Raw genomic sequence first — 17,500 nt, 5'->3', positions numbered from 1 at the left:
TATCATAGTTCTTAGAGCCAAATTCATGGGATGTAATAAATTTACAGTTCGTAACTAGACAGTTATGTATAGTGTTATGATTTAATAATATTACGGTACATGGTAATTTGTCCTTTTAACAACCATTTGTCTGATTTTTCATATTTCTGGTAATTTCAAATGAAGAAATTCTGTGCTTATTCAGACCTACGTTTGCAGTCACCCAGAAGCTTGGTTTTGCATTACTATATCCTAGTTTTGATTTCCAGTACCGCTGTATCGTTCCCGTTGACTAAGGTTTTATTTTGGTCAGTTCAGGAAGGGCTTTTCTGTTTGTAATTTGCCTCCGGATATAATAGGTCGACTGCTTATCCGGCTTCCGTATGAATTATTCATTTTTCAGACTGTTCGTTCTCGGTATCGTTGTTTTGTTCACTTACGTTGAGTTAGCCCAAGGTTCCTTATCTAATTAAAATCAGTTAAGATCTGGGAGCATTTACTTGTTTGCTCCTTCCAATTAGAGTTAGTATTTCATTTTTTCACCTGAACACGTTTGAATTGCTCATCCCTGGTGAGCTGGTTAGACATTATGGAGACTCAGAACCACGAGATTTGCCTTACTGCTGCTGTCAGTGCTTTGGTTTTATTGGATGAAGGATGTGAGAAATCAGACATGAATGCCAACACATTTGCCTTATTCCCTTTATTCCTTTCTTTATTGCCACTCATCCTGTTCATCTTTTTTTTGTATCTTGTTCACACTAACGGCTCTCTATCACAGGCGTCCCAGTTCCTTCTCTTGTTATATCTATATATGCTTTGCTATTCTTACCATCCACATGACAGTTCTGAGCACCAGTGCAGAAAATAGAATTGGTTACTTTGTGTTTTCATGTTCGTATAGGCTATAGTGTGGTCCAGATCCACAGCTTAGTTAAATCTTAAGATATTGCCAACATGTAGGGCAAAATCCTCACAACCGTGCCTGAGGCTTCTGTCCTGGTCTGACCTTAATTAACCTGCTGTCAGCGCTTTCTGAAAAGACCTTGGTCCCCCTCCTGATCTTTCTTCATTACGAGGATGCCCAGTTTTTGCATCCTATTGGCAGAGATATGCAATGCCAGATGCAGACAACCAGTAAATTGCCTTATTTCCATTCGTTCTCCATTTGTTAGACGTGAACTAAAATCGACATTTGTGACATTGTGGTAAACACCACGAAAACTATAAATCAGCTAGTCTGAATGTTAACTAGTCCAGTAAAAAAAACATATTTTTCATGTTTTTCTTCAAAAGGTAAAAGAAAAAAAAAAACTATATAAAACCAAGTTTCAGTGAATAAATCTAAAATAGGAGCTTTCGGCCTTCACTAAAGTCCTCAGCATTGTTAGCTAGTGTCATGGGGGAAGTCATTCGCGGATATCAATGCACCATTCTGAATGACCTCACCTCGGGGCCTGCTGTCATAATCACTGCTGATGAGTATAGTATGATAAGAAACATAAGGAAGAATATAAAGGCTGAATGCCCTTAAAAAAAAAACAGTTTCTATAATACAGCCCCAAGGAGGAACATTTTCCATATTATTATTATTATTATTATTATTATTATTATTATTATTATTATTATTATTATTATTATTGCCGTTTCAGCAGCGGGGGGAGCAGAATAAAGGTAGCGAAAGACTTGGCGGCATGAATTCTCAAAATGACCTGTAGATACCCCTTTCCCATTTCACTTGTTCCTTGTCAAACTCTCAGTTATTGACCTGTGCTTTCATAAAAATGTGAGTTGATAAACGGCAAATGTAGCAGAATATTTTTTTGAGCACTTTCGGTTTTTTTTTTATATCATTCACATAAGGCGAGCAGAGAAGACTGTATAAAATAAATACTGTACGGTTAGGACGACCACAGTTGGCTTCAGTATCACTGCCTTTAGGGAGAATATTCTTCCATATTATTATATTAACACAAATGTTTTTATACTCATATGGAACAAGGTAAAGGCCGTTGATGTCACAGTAGATAGATACGACAAAATGAAGCGTCCTTTTAAACCTAAAAAAAAAACGAAAACTTAAATTACAAGTAAAAAAACGAAGCAGTCGTGTGATGAGTGAATGACTTGAGAGAGAGAGAGAGAGAGAGAGAGAGAGAGAGAGAGTTGGGTAACGAAGATCCCTTGAATAACTTTCAAGGGACGAAAGCTTTTAGTTCTTACTAGTTTACACTAGAAAGATTATATCAAAATCATGTCCTGAAAATGCACCTTCCATTGGAGATGGTAGAAACTGAAGGAGTAGCATCAGTCTTCTCTCGCTCTTAAATGGAAAATAAAAATTCCTTGAGAACCTCTTATACAAAAATGATTTGCTTACTAAATTTGTAAGGTTTCAGCTGCTGTGAGCATAATGTAGATCAATGGTATTTTGCATTTTTTCCAAGGATTGCATCAAATTTTTCTTCGAGGTCTGTGCATACGAGCATTTTCAGTGATGCTTGTCATGTCCGAAAATCGTGAGTGGGATTTCCGTGATAGTAAGCAAAGCAAACGAATGACTGGATGCAATGCGCATAAATGTAGCCACGCCGAGGATGGGTGTAGTTCGGTGTTGATAACAATTTCTGGAATCGACAAATATACCCCAGTTTAAATTTATATACGAAATAAACTCCTATACTTCATCGCGCATTGTGCGTTGGTGCTGATATGGGTGTTTTAATCAGTACAAGTTCGAATCCCACCTGGGAAGGAGAATATCTTCATTTACTTCAGTCGGATTTCAAAGCTGACAGTGGCAAGTGAAACTCAAAATATTGTAAAAATTCACTATGGGCACTACTGCTGTGTGTATATACGGTATATATACAGTATATGTATACATACAGTATATATATATATATATATATATATATATATATATATATATATATATACATATGTATATATATGTATATGCATACACTCGTATGTGTTATAGTAGTGCCCGTAGTGAATTTTTTCAATATTTTGGGTTTCACTTGCCACTGTCAGCCTTGAAATCCGACTAAAGTAAATGAAGATATTCTCCTTCCCAGGTGGGATTCGAATTTGTACTGATTAAAACACCCATATCAGCGCCAACGCACAATGCTCGATGAAGTATAGGAGTTTATTTCATATATATGTTTACACCGAGGTATATTTGTCAACTCCATACAATTTTATCAATTTTATCTATATATATGTGTGTATATATATACGCACACACACACATATATACAGTATATATTGAAATTTTGTCATCGATACACGCTTGGCTTTTTTTTTTTTTCACAAGTATTAAGACACAGATATTGTTTAATGTCGAATTCACCATATATATATATATATATATATATATATATATATATATATATATATATATATATATATATATATATATATATATATATATATATATATATATATATATATATATATGTATTAGGTAGACTACTAAGGGATTCAGAGCCGATGAAACACGGTTTTTCGGCAATACTCTTTATCAAAGCATCTAAATATTTGCAAGTATTATTTAGTACTTAAGTTCGATAGTTTAGATATTTATAGAGTAAAATGAAGTCGCCGATGCCGAAACCGAGAAAATCACAGACAAGGATCCTAAAACCATTCGTGACGTAAACATAATATGACGTCATGAGGCTCCGCCCATCCACCAGTAGGCGGTGAATGGATATTAAGCTTACACAGTCTAGGTTTCAGCAAATTCGATAATGGCCAGCAGGACATGGAATTGTCCCCGTGGTGCAAGACTGCATTTGTGCTATGGTTTGCCACTTTGTATACAAGCGAGAAGACCCATGGCAAGATTTACTGTAGCGTGAATAGGTAATTGTTTCTATAGTGAGTAATAGTTACTTGGCCACCCCAGAAGTGTGGGCAGGAGCTGTTAGACAATCCCCTCATTTTGAGGATGAGTACTGGAAGTCGGACAAGATCCATGAGAGCGTGGAACTACTATGCATTTCTGGCAAAAAATAGTGTGTTTTTCTTCAGTATCTCCCATACTAATTACTTGATCAGAATGGTACTTTGACAAAACACTCTTGAGACCTTCCCCTAATTTTTGATACTATAATGCATTGGCAAATCTCGTTAATTAAGGTGTTTACTCTTGGCCTAATAAAGCCTAAGCCAAGTGAATCGGGTAAGTAGGTAAAGCAATTCGAATACCTACTCTCCCCCGTCCCTCCCCTCTCCTTCCCTCCCTCCCTCTGTCTTGACCCTCCTCCTATCCCTCCAGTAACCCCCTTTCCTAGTCTCTCCGGCGTCGCTAATTACTCTACCTTTTCTCTAACCTATTATATTTGTTAATAACTGATAGAACTGATATGTTGGATTCTTGTTATAATTCTTATTAACATTTCATGATATTGTTGTATTTCGTCAGGGTGTATAAGGAGTTTATAGCCTTTAGCCTATTTATCCAACTTGATGAACCTGCCCTGAGGGCTTCTTAAATCCTTAAAGTTTCGTGCGATATACGGCTACGAATTGGAAAGATAACCAAAATTAAATCTCATAATACAGCTTAAGACCCATCATACAATTACAAGAGATTCAGATATCTAAAGCCAAGCTTAATTCCTTTTTTAAGGTGCAGACAGCATAAATTGCATTGAACAATCATGCAGAAGTTATCTTTATCTAATGTATCTCCAATCTGCATTCCCTTTCGTTTTACTGTTATTTTTCATAACTGGGCTACCTTATCTGCTGGTGCCCCTGGTATCTGTATCTATTAAGACAAAAATAGTAATAATGATAACTCTTGTAATGATAATCATGATAAAGATGTCAATGATAAGAGAAGCATGATAAAAGTTTCTCTCTCTCTCTCTCTCTCTCTCTCTCTCTCTCTCTCTCTCTCTCTCTCTCTCTCTAATGTGAAGTAATTATCACCATCAGTTGGAAAGTAAAGGAAACAATTGAACAGAAATCACAAAAAAATTATTCATAATCGTCATCACTGTCAAGGAACAGATTATCCTCATCATCACTGTTTATGGTGATGATTATAGGATCTACAGGTCTTTGGATGTTATCATTTGACCAGTATGCTTCCTCGAAGGCTCTGGACCGTCTTATTGCACCGTCCCACACTTCCCTTGTTGCACTAACCTTCGCTTCCTCTAATCTGGCCTGTAAATCTGCCCGAGTGAATCGCTGCAATGAGGAACGCACACGTTTTTTCATAAAGCCCCAGACCTGCTCAATAGCATTGAGCTCAGGATGAGCAGGTGGTAGTCGGACGACTTCATGTCCCCATGAACGGATGATGTTGTCAATATGATGCACAGGTAGTGGGCGATTTTGCTTGCAGATTTGCAACAGCTCAGGGCGTGTGGCGTTTGGAGGGAATGGTATCTGGCGGCACGTCAACCATTTCATGATATCTGCTCTAATGGTGGAGGAGTTTGGGCAACGACTATCTTCGCTCAATTGGTTGTGGTAGGGTGCATTATCAAGCACAAGCACTACTAGCTCAGGCAATGATGGAAGAAGTTGGGACGTGAGCCAACGAACGAAGAGGTCGGCATTGATTTCACCATGGTAGTCACCAGTTTTGTTTTTTTGTAGGAAAACACAAGAATGATTCCTCAATGAAACCATCTTCTGTGCCTGCAGCAACAAGCACAAAACGCTCCCCTTCTCCAGGAGGGACCTGCCGACTGTAGGTGGCACTTGTCATGGCCTGTGTGGCATCAACCCACTCGCTGCTAGGATGCATCCTCGTGGTGAACCATGTTTCATCGATGTATACCACCTTTCTCCCCTCCTTCCGATATTCATTAAGTGCTCGGAGAGTGCGAATGCGCCAGCACACTATATCAAGAGTTTTCTTTTTGACATACATTTTCCGTTGTGTGGTCTTATAGCAGAACCCCATGTTATGTAGTAATCGCCACACTGATGTTTCCGATGTTCCAGCTGGGATGATGCCGTTTTCGCGTAAACCCTGTGTCAAACTTTTAATGGTGAATGTATTTTTCTTAGCGAATTCATCATGTACATAGCGGCGAATGGCACCGATAGCAAAATTATCAAAGGCACTTGGTGTGGGTGTCGGGGTACTATGTGTCGCTGACGGATAATTGTCTGTTCCCATGCTTCGCTGTAAAAGTGAATGCACTGCCGTCGTCTTCATGCCCGTGACGTCTGCAATACGATCATAAGGCCTGTGTGGAAAACACAATAGCTGTGGAATACAAACAGAATTATAATGTGAAACAAATAAATATAGTATTTAAAACTATGATAAAAAATCTACGAACTACACAATTTGTTGGATTGATATGCACAATTACACACACACATACATATATTATATATATAAATATATATATATATATATATATATATATATATATATATATATATATATATATGTATATATATATATATATATATATATATATATACATAGGAGTGAATTATGCTTGTGTTTCTTATGCCACATTGTGTCCAACAAACCTGAAGCTTCTCTTACCTGTTAAGACTAATCCTTAGTTTATTGTTAGCTTGTTCCATTTTGTATATGGAATGGAGACGTAATGCAAATGCATTTTTGCATTTACTGGGGCAAAGTAACATGCCAGTCATGAATATGATGGGAAAACCTCCTCAGTCAAACAAACACTGAGACAACAAACTGCTTAGGCATAAACCATAGCAGATACCCAAACTACGATAGTTAATGGTTAAGTGAGCCAATACACCGTAAAATTTTCATTCAACTTATATAACACTTGATTACATTTACTCTACCTTTCAAGGAGGTAAAGCCAGTCAATCCTGCCTTTGGAAAACGTGTGTTTCATTATTTTTCCACAGTTAAAAGAACCTTAACGAAACCATAATTCGACCTTCTTGACTTCCAAAACCATGCTTTATTTTCCCTGTTATTTTTTTTACAATCTTATCATTATGGATTTTCGAATGATATCCTTGTGATGGCAAATATATTGGAAAATACCAATGTTAAAGGTGGATATTATGGAAAATATTAGATAAGACATTCGCAAAGTGAGAGAAGGGAAGGAGGGAGAGTGAAGTGAGGGAGGGTCAGCATACGTTCGATTGTTTAACAAACTTACCAAAAAGATTTGTCTTTGGCTTTACTAGGACAAGAGTAAACACCTTAATTAACGGGATTTGAAAATGCATTATAGTATAAAAGATTAGGGGGAGGTCTATAGAGTGATGTGTCAAAGTACTATTCTGATCAAATAATTAATATGGGAGATATTAAAGAAAAGCACACCATTTTTTGCCTGAAATCCATACATCGGTAGCGACGATGAGGACGGGTTTTCCTTGAGTGACTATGCAGACATTTTTTAAATAAATTATGTATAGTGTTAGACGTTTTATTTGTACATCTAAAACCTTTTTATTAAAACACAATGATTATAACAATATGTTCCTCATTCAAACTGATTTCAATATATTTTCCATTCCATGCATATCAATATAAATCGTGTTACATTTGATTGATATTAGGTAGGTAAATAATAGTTTGCCCTCAGAATATTTACTCCTACCATTATCTTTCATTTGCAGCGAGTATTCGAGTGCTGTTTAGGGTGCTGTGTGATAAAAATAAAAAAAATAACGAAAAATAGCATTGGGTTACATAAACTGAAATAAAAGAATGGCGTTGACCTTTACACCTCCAACAATTGAGGGAAATGAGATATCATTGCTTTTCATTTGAATTCTACTTCTAGTGACCGCTCCCGACTTGCTGCAAATAGAAAGCTATAGTGTCGAAGCCTGAGGTAAAACAAAATGGATTTTTTTTTGTACTCCCGCCCTGAATAAATGTAGATCTAACAATTGAGGTATTGACTGGTTCATTATGTGGATGAATTACATACATTGAATTATTTGTAAAGTAGAAACAATACGATTATCAAGAAAATGGAAGAATTCCACGTTAACAACTTAATCCCAACAACTGCTCTGGAAGTTGCGATGAACCCTCCACAAAATAGTAATATAATAGTAATAATAATAATATTAATGAAATAATTGAGAATGATGATGCAATCAAGGGAACGATGAGAAATCCTGCTCGCCATCATTGACATCGCTGAAGCCTAAGATAGGTACTAATATCCAAAGCCAAGAGAAAGAGAAGGTCTGTTCACTTTCCCCCAAATCCTCCATGTAGACGGAGCTTTATCTACCTCCTTATAGACACAGAATTAAAAACAAAGCAACTCAACTGACTCTTCATTATTACAGAGTATTGGTTTTTCTCTTATGGTATATAACACCTCAGTTGTGGTAAGCTCCATATCACTAGACTGACTGGCTAATACAGAAAGAGAGTCAATACTCAGAGGATGGTCGTGTTGACGGGAATGCTTGCGATTGGCCCTAAATGCTTGTTTGTTAAGTGGCCTGTTTCATCTAATTGACTAGCCTCAGTGTTCAAAGGCACGGACCCGAAACTGGCATTTTGATTTTCCAATATTGGTTGCATTACAAAAACTATATGTATACTTACAGACTACAGATGACCGTAGTTCTTTGGGCACCGTGTCTTTGAACTTGAAAAACTGGCGCATTACATTTTTAGGCCTGACAGTGACTCTGAGATTGACTTGACTGTCAAATTCCAGTAGTAATTTTGATAATTTGTTTCTCAAGGAAAAGCTGCTTTAACCCATGTAAGGCAAGGAGTAATAAGTAGTAGCTTTGTTTACTGTCACTAATAAGTCCACGTCCTCCAAAAGGAGGGGGAAGAGAAAGATCTAGAAATTCATAGGAAGTGGGTGTGATAGAGGTTTTGGAAAGGTTGGGCCTCAACATCCAGAAGCAAGAAAGTGTGCTGATAAAGGCGACCTGGGCAGTGTGTGGGCAGGGGTGATCGGTGAGCTACTGTTGAGCCTTCTATGGTAGTGTATGAAGCGTCTAGTGCTGTGGAAGTTTTCTACAAAGGGACTTCATCCACAATTCGGCAGTTTTAGTGTGAAAGTGATCATGATCATTGTCCTTTCTTTGGAGCCATCCTCTATAAGGAATATCAGTTAAATGTTGTGAAAGTAACCACATTCACACATGCACACTCACACATTTATACGATATATATATATATATATATATATATATATATATATATATATATATATTTATATATATATTTATATATATATATATATATATATATATATATATATATATATATATATATATATATATATTGTTATGTTCTGAGTCCGGTTGGAAGATTAAATTGAATTTTGAATGTAATTTGCCTTAGGGGCCAACACCTAGAGCTCAGAACATAAGCAACACATGTAAATTAATAGTATGACTTACCTTGAAATTACATCGATTCAAAGAAAATGGGAAGGTCGCCTTTCATACTAGTCGGTTAGATTAAACGACTAGCATAGATTAAAGTAATTTATTTACAAATTTGCAACTAGAAATTAATATGGATAGGCTGGCAGTCCAGCAATCAAGGCACATGCATTGTGCAGTAAAAGGTGTAATTACAGTTAGCCAATAAATAAAAGGTTAACATGAATCCAATAAACTGCTTAAGACTGGCTGATAAAATGATTTTACATTAGTGTAACAATAACGCTGAGAGGCCTAACACGTGGCCCTTGTACTGTCGAGTTCAGAAGATGGATTTGAGTCTTTTAAGGCAATAGTCTCACAAGGGCAGGGGCAGAACTCGAAGAGCCAGATTCCAGGATTCTGGAAAAGAATTCCAGGTCAGCATTCATGTACACAAAGACTTTCTCTCACATGAAATTAATTATTCACAATGGATGGGTTATCAATTAGACTTAATTAGCACATGGTAACACTATGGTGGGAATGTTCTAATTATTATCACAGAACAAACTTAATTTAGGCTTGGAACAAGCCATGGGGGCCAATGTGCATGCTAGGCTGTGGGAAACAAAGGGACTTTGTCGGGGATAATGAAAAGTTAGAAATACTGAAAAATGAGAGAAATTATCGAGAAGGAAAAGAACACATGCATTACTTGCAACTTCAAGACATACCTTATTGCATCTGTGCATGGAGCTCGCTTGCAAAAAATGGATTCGGCTGCAGAAGTCCTGACACGTGGCCAGTGGTAGGAGGACAGAACAACACCAGGTTAGCGCTGCTAAGATTCAGTGACCTTACGCTGTAGAGGTCTGGTGCGGAGCTAGAATGGTCACCGAGATGACCCATTCGATCCCAGTGGTGGGCACGGGACAGCGGTATTATCTAGAAGAAGCAATAACAGCCAGTACAAAGGTCGAAGGGAAACAGGTCTTATAGTTAAGACTAGCTAAGGGTCAGCCTAGCAGCACAATTACTGTCCTGACTGGTCCTTGTGCCCCAATGGCTTTCTGTCCCCCAGTATTGTATGGTATTGGGGTTAGGATGCCTACATCTGTCCCCACTAGCAGGGTCTCCTCCAGCCGCCATGAAATTTGATTTCCTAGCTAATGGACTGGAGGGACGAATTTTCTAAATACATGAATATATATATATATATATATATATATATATATATATATATATATATATATATATATATATATATATATATATATATATATATATATATATGTATATATGCATATATATGCATATATATACAGTATATGTATGTATATATACATATTTTTTATATATATATATATATATATATATATATATATATATATATATATATATATATATATATATATATATATATATATATATATATATATATATATAATTCTAATAGCCACAATGCCCTCTTAACTTCTCGAATTCTTCGCTTTATTTGGATATGCTTGTAACTACAAAGCCGTAACATCCAAAGGCAAGAAATTGAAGAGACTTGTGATTGTCGGTCGCGGGACACGAACCCGCGTCACCATAACCACAAGGAGGTCATGTTACCGACCTGACCACGAGAAGGATAAAAGTCTATTACCTCTCGTACATACATGTACCTGTCGTTTTCAGATATATTTATTAGAGCTGGAATATATTACATATATATTTCAGCCTAAAAAGCAATAAAAACGATTGCCCACTTGGCTACGATGGTGAGGATGGGTCTATTCCAGCTCTAATAAATATATCTGAAAACGACAGGTATATGTACAGTATGTACAAGAGGTAATAGACTTTTATCCTTCTCGTGGTCAGGTCGGCAACGTGACCTCCTTGTGGTTATGGTGATGCGGGTTCGTGTCCCGCAACCAGCAATCACAAGTCTTCAATTTCTTGCGTATGGATGTTACGGCTTCGTAGTTACAAGCATATCCAAAAAAAAGCGCGAAGAATTCGAGAAGTTAAGAGGGCATTGTGGCTATTAGAATTACATATGTGTCTGGTAAAAGTGACCAGTAGATTCTACATATATATTTCAGCCTAAAAAGCAATAAAACGATTGCCCACTTGGCTACGATGTTGAGGATGGGTCTATTCCAGCTCTAATAAATATATCTGAAAACGACAGGTAAATTTATATGTATGTACGAGAGGTAATAGACTTTTATCCTTCTCGTGGTCAGGTCGGTAACATGGCCTCCTTGTGGTTATGGTGACGCGGGTTCGTGTCCCGCGACCGGCAATCACAAGTATCTTCAATTTCTTGCCTTTGGATGTTACGGCTTCGTAGTTACAAGCATATCCAAAAAAAGCGCGAAGAATTCGAGAAGTTAAGAGGGCATTGTGGCTATTAGAATTACATATGTGTCTGATAAAAGTGACCAGTAGATTCTACACACACACACACACACACTATATATATATATATATATATATATATATATATATATATATATATATATATGTATATATATATATATATATATATATATATATATATATATATATATATATATATATATATATATATATATAGCCATACACCTTTGTACCTAATAGTCATTAGTACCAGGTTTCATCCTTTTGGTTTTCAACAGGTCTCTTGGGATGAGGTTGCTAGCTGCATGTAGTTCCTTTCGTTTCTAACTGATACTGGTAATCATTCATAGTTAGGTCATTTGCTTGGGAAAGGTTGCTATCGAAGCATGGCTGGCGAGAGATGGAGATCAATCCCAGTGAAGTAATCGTCATTATGCCCACTTCCTGAAAACACGCATTGTCTCCTTGTTTAATTGAGCCATGAATGCACCACATAGTTGTTAGAAGACTATGGTGGGTCGCAATTAGGATGAGAATGACAAAGGATTGGCAACCATTTGACCCAAAAAGTCTTGAAGACCATCACTTTTAATGCTCTGTGGACGGAATCAACCCCAATGCAAAGGGCATTTCGAAAGGAATTGTTAGTGTGTCTGTCTGATTGTACGTATGTGTAAATTATACTGTACAGGGGCTGTTCTTTCATTAGGAAACGAAAGCTAAAAAAGAATCAGTTATTGATGGGAATGGATATATTTTAGGCAATAATAGAATAAATGAAAATTATCTTTTGATTCTTTATATAGTAAGGAGAAATCAGAAATAAGACAACAAACAAAGCAAAGCATAAAACAAAATAATTAAAAAGAAAGGTAGATCGCTTAGAAGAAAGTATACCTTAGTTTAACCAGACCACTGAGCGGATTATCAGCTCTCCTAGGGCTGGCCCGAAGGATTAGATTTATTTTACGTGGCTAAGAACCGATTGGTTACCTAGCAACGGGACCTACAGCTTATTGTGGAATCCGAATCACATTATAGCGAGAAATTAATACATCTCGCCACACCAATAAAAGTTGATCGATGCACTCTATTCATTTTTTACCTTCAGATGATCAGGAACCGACATGTAAACCTTTTGTGCAAGCTATCGAAACTGTGGATTAAAGAACCAAATTATAGTGCGACAGGCACTTTTTTTGGTAGGTGAAGGTAACTCTGAATGGGGCTGCCTAGTGGCAAAAACTGGTTCTGGCCAAGAGTAAAATTATGTAAGCGTTCCTATAAATAACAGCCGTCTGCAACGTTTTGCACTTTTTATACTTGGAAGCTTCTAGGAAACTTCATCTGCATACAATTTATTGCCAACGTTTCATTCAATCTTTATTTATATATATCTGAGTTGAGTCAGTTGGTGCACTTTTATTTAGAAAAATTGAATGAAAGTTGCCTTCAAGTAAATTTCTGATAACGTTTCACGACTTATTTTCTTTAAAACCAGACTCTCATAAGGAAAATTTTTCCTTTTGTTTAGCTCATCGTACTTATTATTTAAGCCGTACATTTCGTGAATTTTTCGTGTTCCGGGAATTATTATTCACTACCGAATCGGTTCGAAGTGGTTGCAGTAAGAAATACTTAGTTGGCAATAGAATCACAAACTATTTCAATTACTGTCCGATATCCGTGAAGAAGGAATCCTCAGCTTTTATTCGCTCTTCTCATACACTGTTCCGAAATGTGTTCAGAGTTGACTTTTGGTGAACAATCACTCCGTTCTCTTGAGATTTCTGTCGTAAGAACTCGCACATCTTGTCCTTTGAATTCTGATGCCCAGTTTCTTTTGCAAGTATGGTATCCTTCACATTCTCAGGTTATTGTAAGATGAGAAATGATGAATAAATAAAATTTATGTGCTGTTCACTTCTGGTGATATAATCTTTAGGAATCTTTTTATAAGGGTGGAAGGATATTTGTACAAGTAATGTTGTATATTACTCGAGAATAAAATATATTTGTAAGTATATTCCTCCTCACTGATTCTTATCTTATTAAATCCTTCCAACTTTCTTGATTTGTATGGGTGCCACTCAAGTTTGTCATTAATGCATATAAACTAACGATGTTTAATACTTACATTTTTTTTTCTACGCCTAGGTTAGTGAAATTTAACGTGAAGAAGACGGAAGACAGCTTGTCTTAACGAACTCTGTAAAAAGTCGTCTCGTCTCGAAATACCAAGACTTTAATATGTTAATTACTGGTTCTGTAGGATTCCTTGATGTCTGCGGTCCAAATCGAGTTTCTCATAAATTGAAAGCTTTTATTTTGTTTATCTTCGCATGGATTGGCTGACGATGGTAACTAAACTTTTCCTTTCAAATCCCTATTAATTTTCAGGTTTGTTGATTTGAAATTACACCTCGTGTATTGCTACTCCATGTAATTATATATTATACTGTAGTCTCACATGGAAGGCCTACCTGACGAATCAACTTTCTCCGCAGGAGAGCAACCATGCGGTCGCCACGCAGCTGAGAGAAACACAGATTCTTGTGGTAATGTTTTATGTAAATATCTCCAACATTGTTTTCGCCACCTTTCATGCATTTTTATCATTCTGTACATTATTATGCCAGCTATTCAACCATGTATATCTATTTTTATATTCAAACATTTTACATCTATGCATCTGTCATTTTGTATTTGTGAAGAAACAGATGCCCAGAGTTGATCCCCTTCCTCAATCTGTCGAGAGGTCGGGATCACATTGCCGCTCGCACGAGCCGTTTACCTTTGTGAATTTTGAATGAATGAATTAGTAAGCATGTGACCTGCACTTTCGTTTGTATCTCGCTCACATTGGTGACACCAGAAGATGTTTTTTTGGGGGCAGAAACGATTTTACGTCATCAGTGAATATCACCTTCCGATTGGCCACCCGCGGATCAAGAAGCATGGTTTTTTTTCGGGCGGAAATTATTTTGCTGGATGATCACCTTTGAGCAGATAGCAGGATGGCTTCAAGCAGAACCAGAGGATCCCCATCATCACATCTTGAAGGACCAGCAACATCCTGAAGGACCAGAGAGTGAAGAAGTTCCTCAATCATGTGGGGACCCTGATAGGCGATGAATGGCCACCGCACATATATAAACAACTGTGGCAATTCATCACCCTGCCAGCCAGGGGCAACCAAACCAAATAGTCCTTGGACCTCGTCAAGAAGGTACTCCTCACCAAACTTCCCCACCAGACAGTAGCAGCCATGCCCAAATCCTCCACCATGCCCGTAGAAGAGTTCCTGGTCATGGTTGATGAGGTACACAGAACATAGAGCAGGAGACCCCTTACAGCCAGCATCAGCAGCACGTTGCACTGAACAGTTGTCGGAAAGCGAAGATAACAGCAATGCAGACGAACCACCTGCCCCCATTTACAAAAGACATTTCCTCAGACAAGATGCCAGAGGGAAACCCCCACAGAATAGACAAGGACCTCCAGAGGGCATATGCTTCTTTTACTGGAGGTTTGGGAACAGGAACAAGGTGCCTATTCTCAGAAAAAGTGCAACAAAGGCGACCCACCCATACTAACGTCAGCAGGGAACAGCAGGTTGCCTCGTGATAGGAACTGCGCCTGCTCGCCGCTGTCTTTCTTCCAGGTACGAAAGAAGAACAGAAACATGCTTCTTTCTAAAAGATGAAAGGTCTGACATGGAGTTCCTAGTGGACACCAGAGCTTGCAGATCTTTCATCCAGCCAGACTGAGTGAACGAATTAACCCAGCCCCTCCCCACAGCCTATAAGTATCAACGGCCAGCAGAGCGCCACTGACAAAGTACGGAAGGCTGGAGATGAAAGTTACCTTTGACCGAAAAGACTACAACTGGTCTTTCATAACAGCAAATGTGACAATGGCATTGTTAGGGGTAGATTTCCTAACAGAGCACAACCTACTGGTCGACGTCGTAGAAAAACAACTGGTTACCAGAGCAACACAGAATTCATCTCCTTAGAAGCCTAGCAGACATATGACAGCAAAAGCAACATCAAGCAAAAAGAAAGAAAAAATGCGTTGCATCACCACCAGAAAAAGAAAAGAAAAAAAAATTGAAGGATGACCTCAAACACAACCTAACAAAACCAGCAAAGCACAAGATCCAGCACCACATAAAAACAGAAGGTTCCCTGATCCATTCAAGATTCAGATACCTGGCTCTGGAAAAACTAACCTACGGAAAAAATGTATTCAAAGAAATGGAAGAATCTGGAATATGCCAGAAAACTTCGAGCCCATGGACGTCACCCATACATGGTTCCAAAGCAGACAGAGCATGGCGCCCCTGTGGAGATTACCGATGGTTGAATGTGAAAACAAAACCAGACAGATACCCACTACCAAATATAGCAGATATAGCAAACCAAATGAGTGGAGCAAAAATATTCACTAAGATTGATCTGCTAAAAGGGTATTTTCAAGTGCTGGTAGCAAAAGAAGGCATCGAGAAGACGGCAATCATCACCCCATTCGGTACCTACACATTCAACTACAGCTGTGTTCACCTTTGTAACTCAGGGGTAACATTCCACATGTTAATGGACGAAATATTCGGGGACCTCCCATTCTGTGTAATATATGTAGACGACATATTAATTTTCAGCCCTGACCTCAAAGAGCATTTCAAAAACATGAGAACAGTGTTAAAGAGACTAAAAGAAAACAGTCTAATAGTGCAAATGGGCAAAGAAAACGATAGAGTTTCTGGGACACAAAGTTAACCCAGACAGCATCAAACCTCTGCCGGAAAAAGTGAGAGCAATAACAAATTTCCCAAAACCAACAACAGTGAAATCAGTGCAAGAATTCTCTGGACCAATAAACTCTTACCACAGGTTCATTCCGAACGTAGCAAAAATAATGAACCCTATATATCAGTGTCTCAAAGGAAATAAAAAACAATTACATTGGGCAGAAGAATAACAATGCATTTAAATTGGCAAAAGAAGCGATAACGTCTGCAACAACACTAATATTTCCTTTACCCCACAGATCCCACACACAATAATGCAGTAACACAGCAATGGACACTGTACTTGAGCAGGACACTGATGGTGGTTGCAGCCTGCTAGCCTTCTACAGCAAAAACCTAACAACATCAGAGCAAAAGTACTAAACGTTCGACATGGAACTCCTTGCAGTCTACAAAGCTGTCTGTCATTTCCGACACATGCTTGAGGGACGACAGTTCGTGGTGCAGACAGACCACCAACCATTAGTGCACGCCATCACAAAGTCAGCACGACAACAACGGCACCTTACAGCAATAGCCAAGCACTCCTGCACCATTAAGTACCTGAAGGGTTCATCAAACACAATGGTGGACGTCCTGTCAAGAAACTGTGTCAATACCATCCATCTTGGGATATCCTATCCCAAGATCATGGAAGCACAAAAGGATGATGAGGGACTGCAGCAACTGCGGCAGATAAGCCCTGTCCTCAATTGGAGTGACCTGTCAATTGATGACGGAATGGAAACCTGTGAGATGAGTGCCGGACAACCACACCCTTACTTGTCAGAGGGACTGAAAAGGAAAGCTTTTGGCCTTGCCCACAACCTATCCCACCCATCAGGCCGATCAACCGCCCAAAAAATAGCAGAGTGGTACATCTGGTGGGGCATGAGGAAGGAAGACGTGGGCAAGAGAGTGCATCCTGTGCCAGACGTTAAAAGTCACGAGGCACACAGAGCGGGATAGAAGAGTTCAGAACAATGAACTACTGACTTGCCCACATACACGTTTACA

General features: G+C 38.1%; 1 protein-coding gene and 1 pseudogene across 2 annotated transcripts in view; one reads left to right on the top strand and one right to left on the bottom strand.

Annotated features, from left to right (window-relative positions):
- The window catches only part of LOC136853976 (lactadherin-like), a 908,376-nt gene that overhangs the window by 342,983 nt on the left and 547,893 nt on the right, over positions 1–17,500 (top strand). The window lies entirely within an intron of this gene.
- LOC136854220 (uncharacterized) lies at positions 4,975–15,003 on the bottom strand (annotated as a pseudogene).

The sequence above is a fragment of the Macrobrachium rosenbergii genome, chromosome 28 (genome assembly GCF_040412425.1).
Source record: "Macrobrachium rosenbergii isolate ZJJX-2024 chromosome 28, ASM4041242v1, whole genome shotgun sequence".
In the NCBI taxonomy this organism is placed as follows: Eukaryota; Metazoa; Arthropoda; class Malacostraca; order Decapoda; family Palaemonidae; genus Macrobrachium; species Macrobrachium rosenbergii.
The sequence above is the reverse complement of the archived record's forward strand: the minus strand, read 5'-3'. Positions and strand labels throughout refer to the sequence as shown.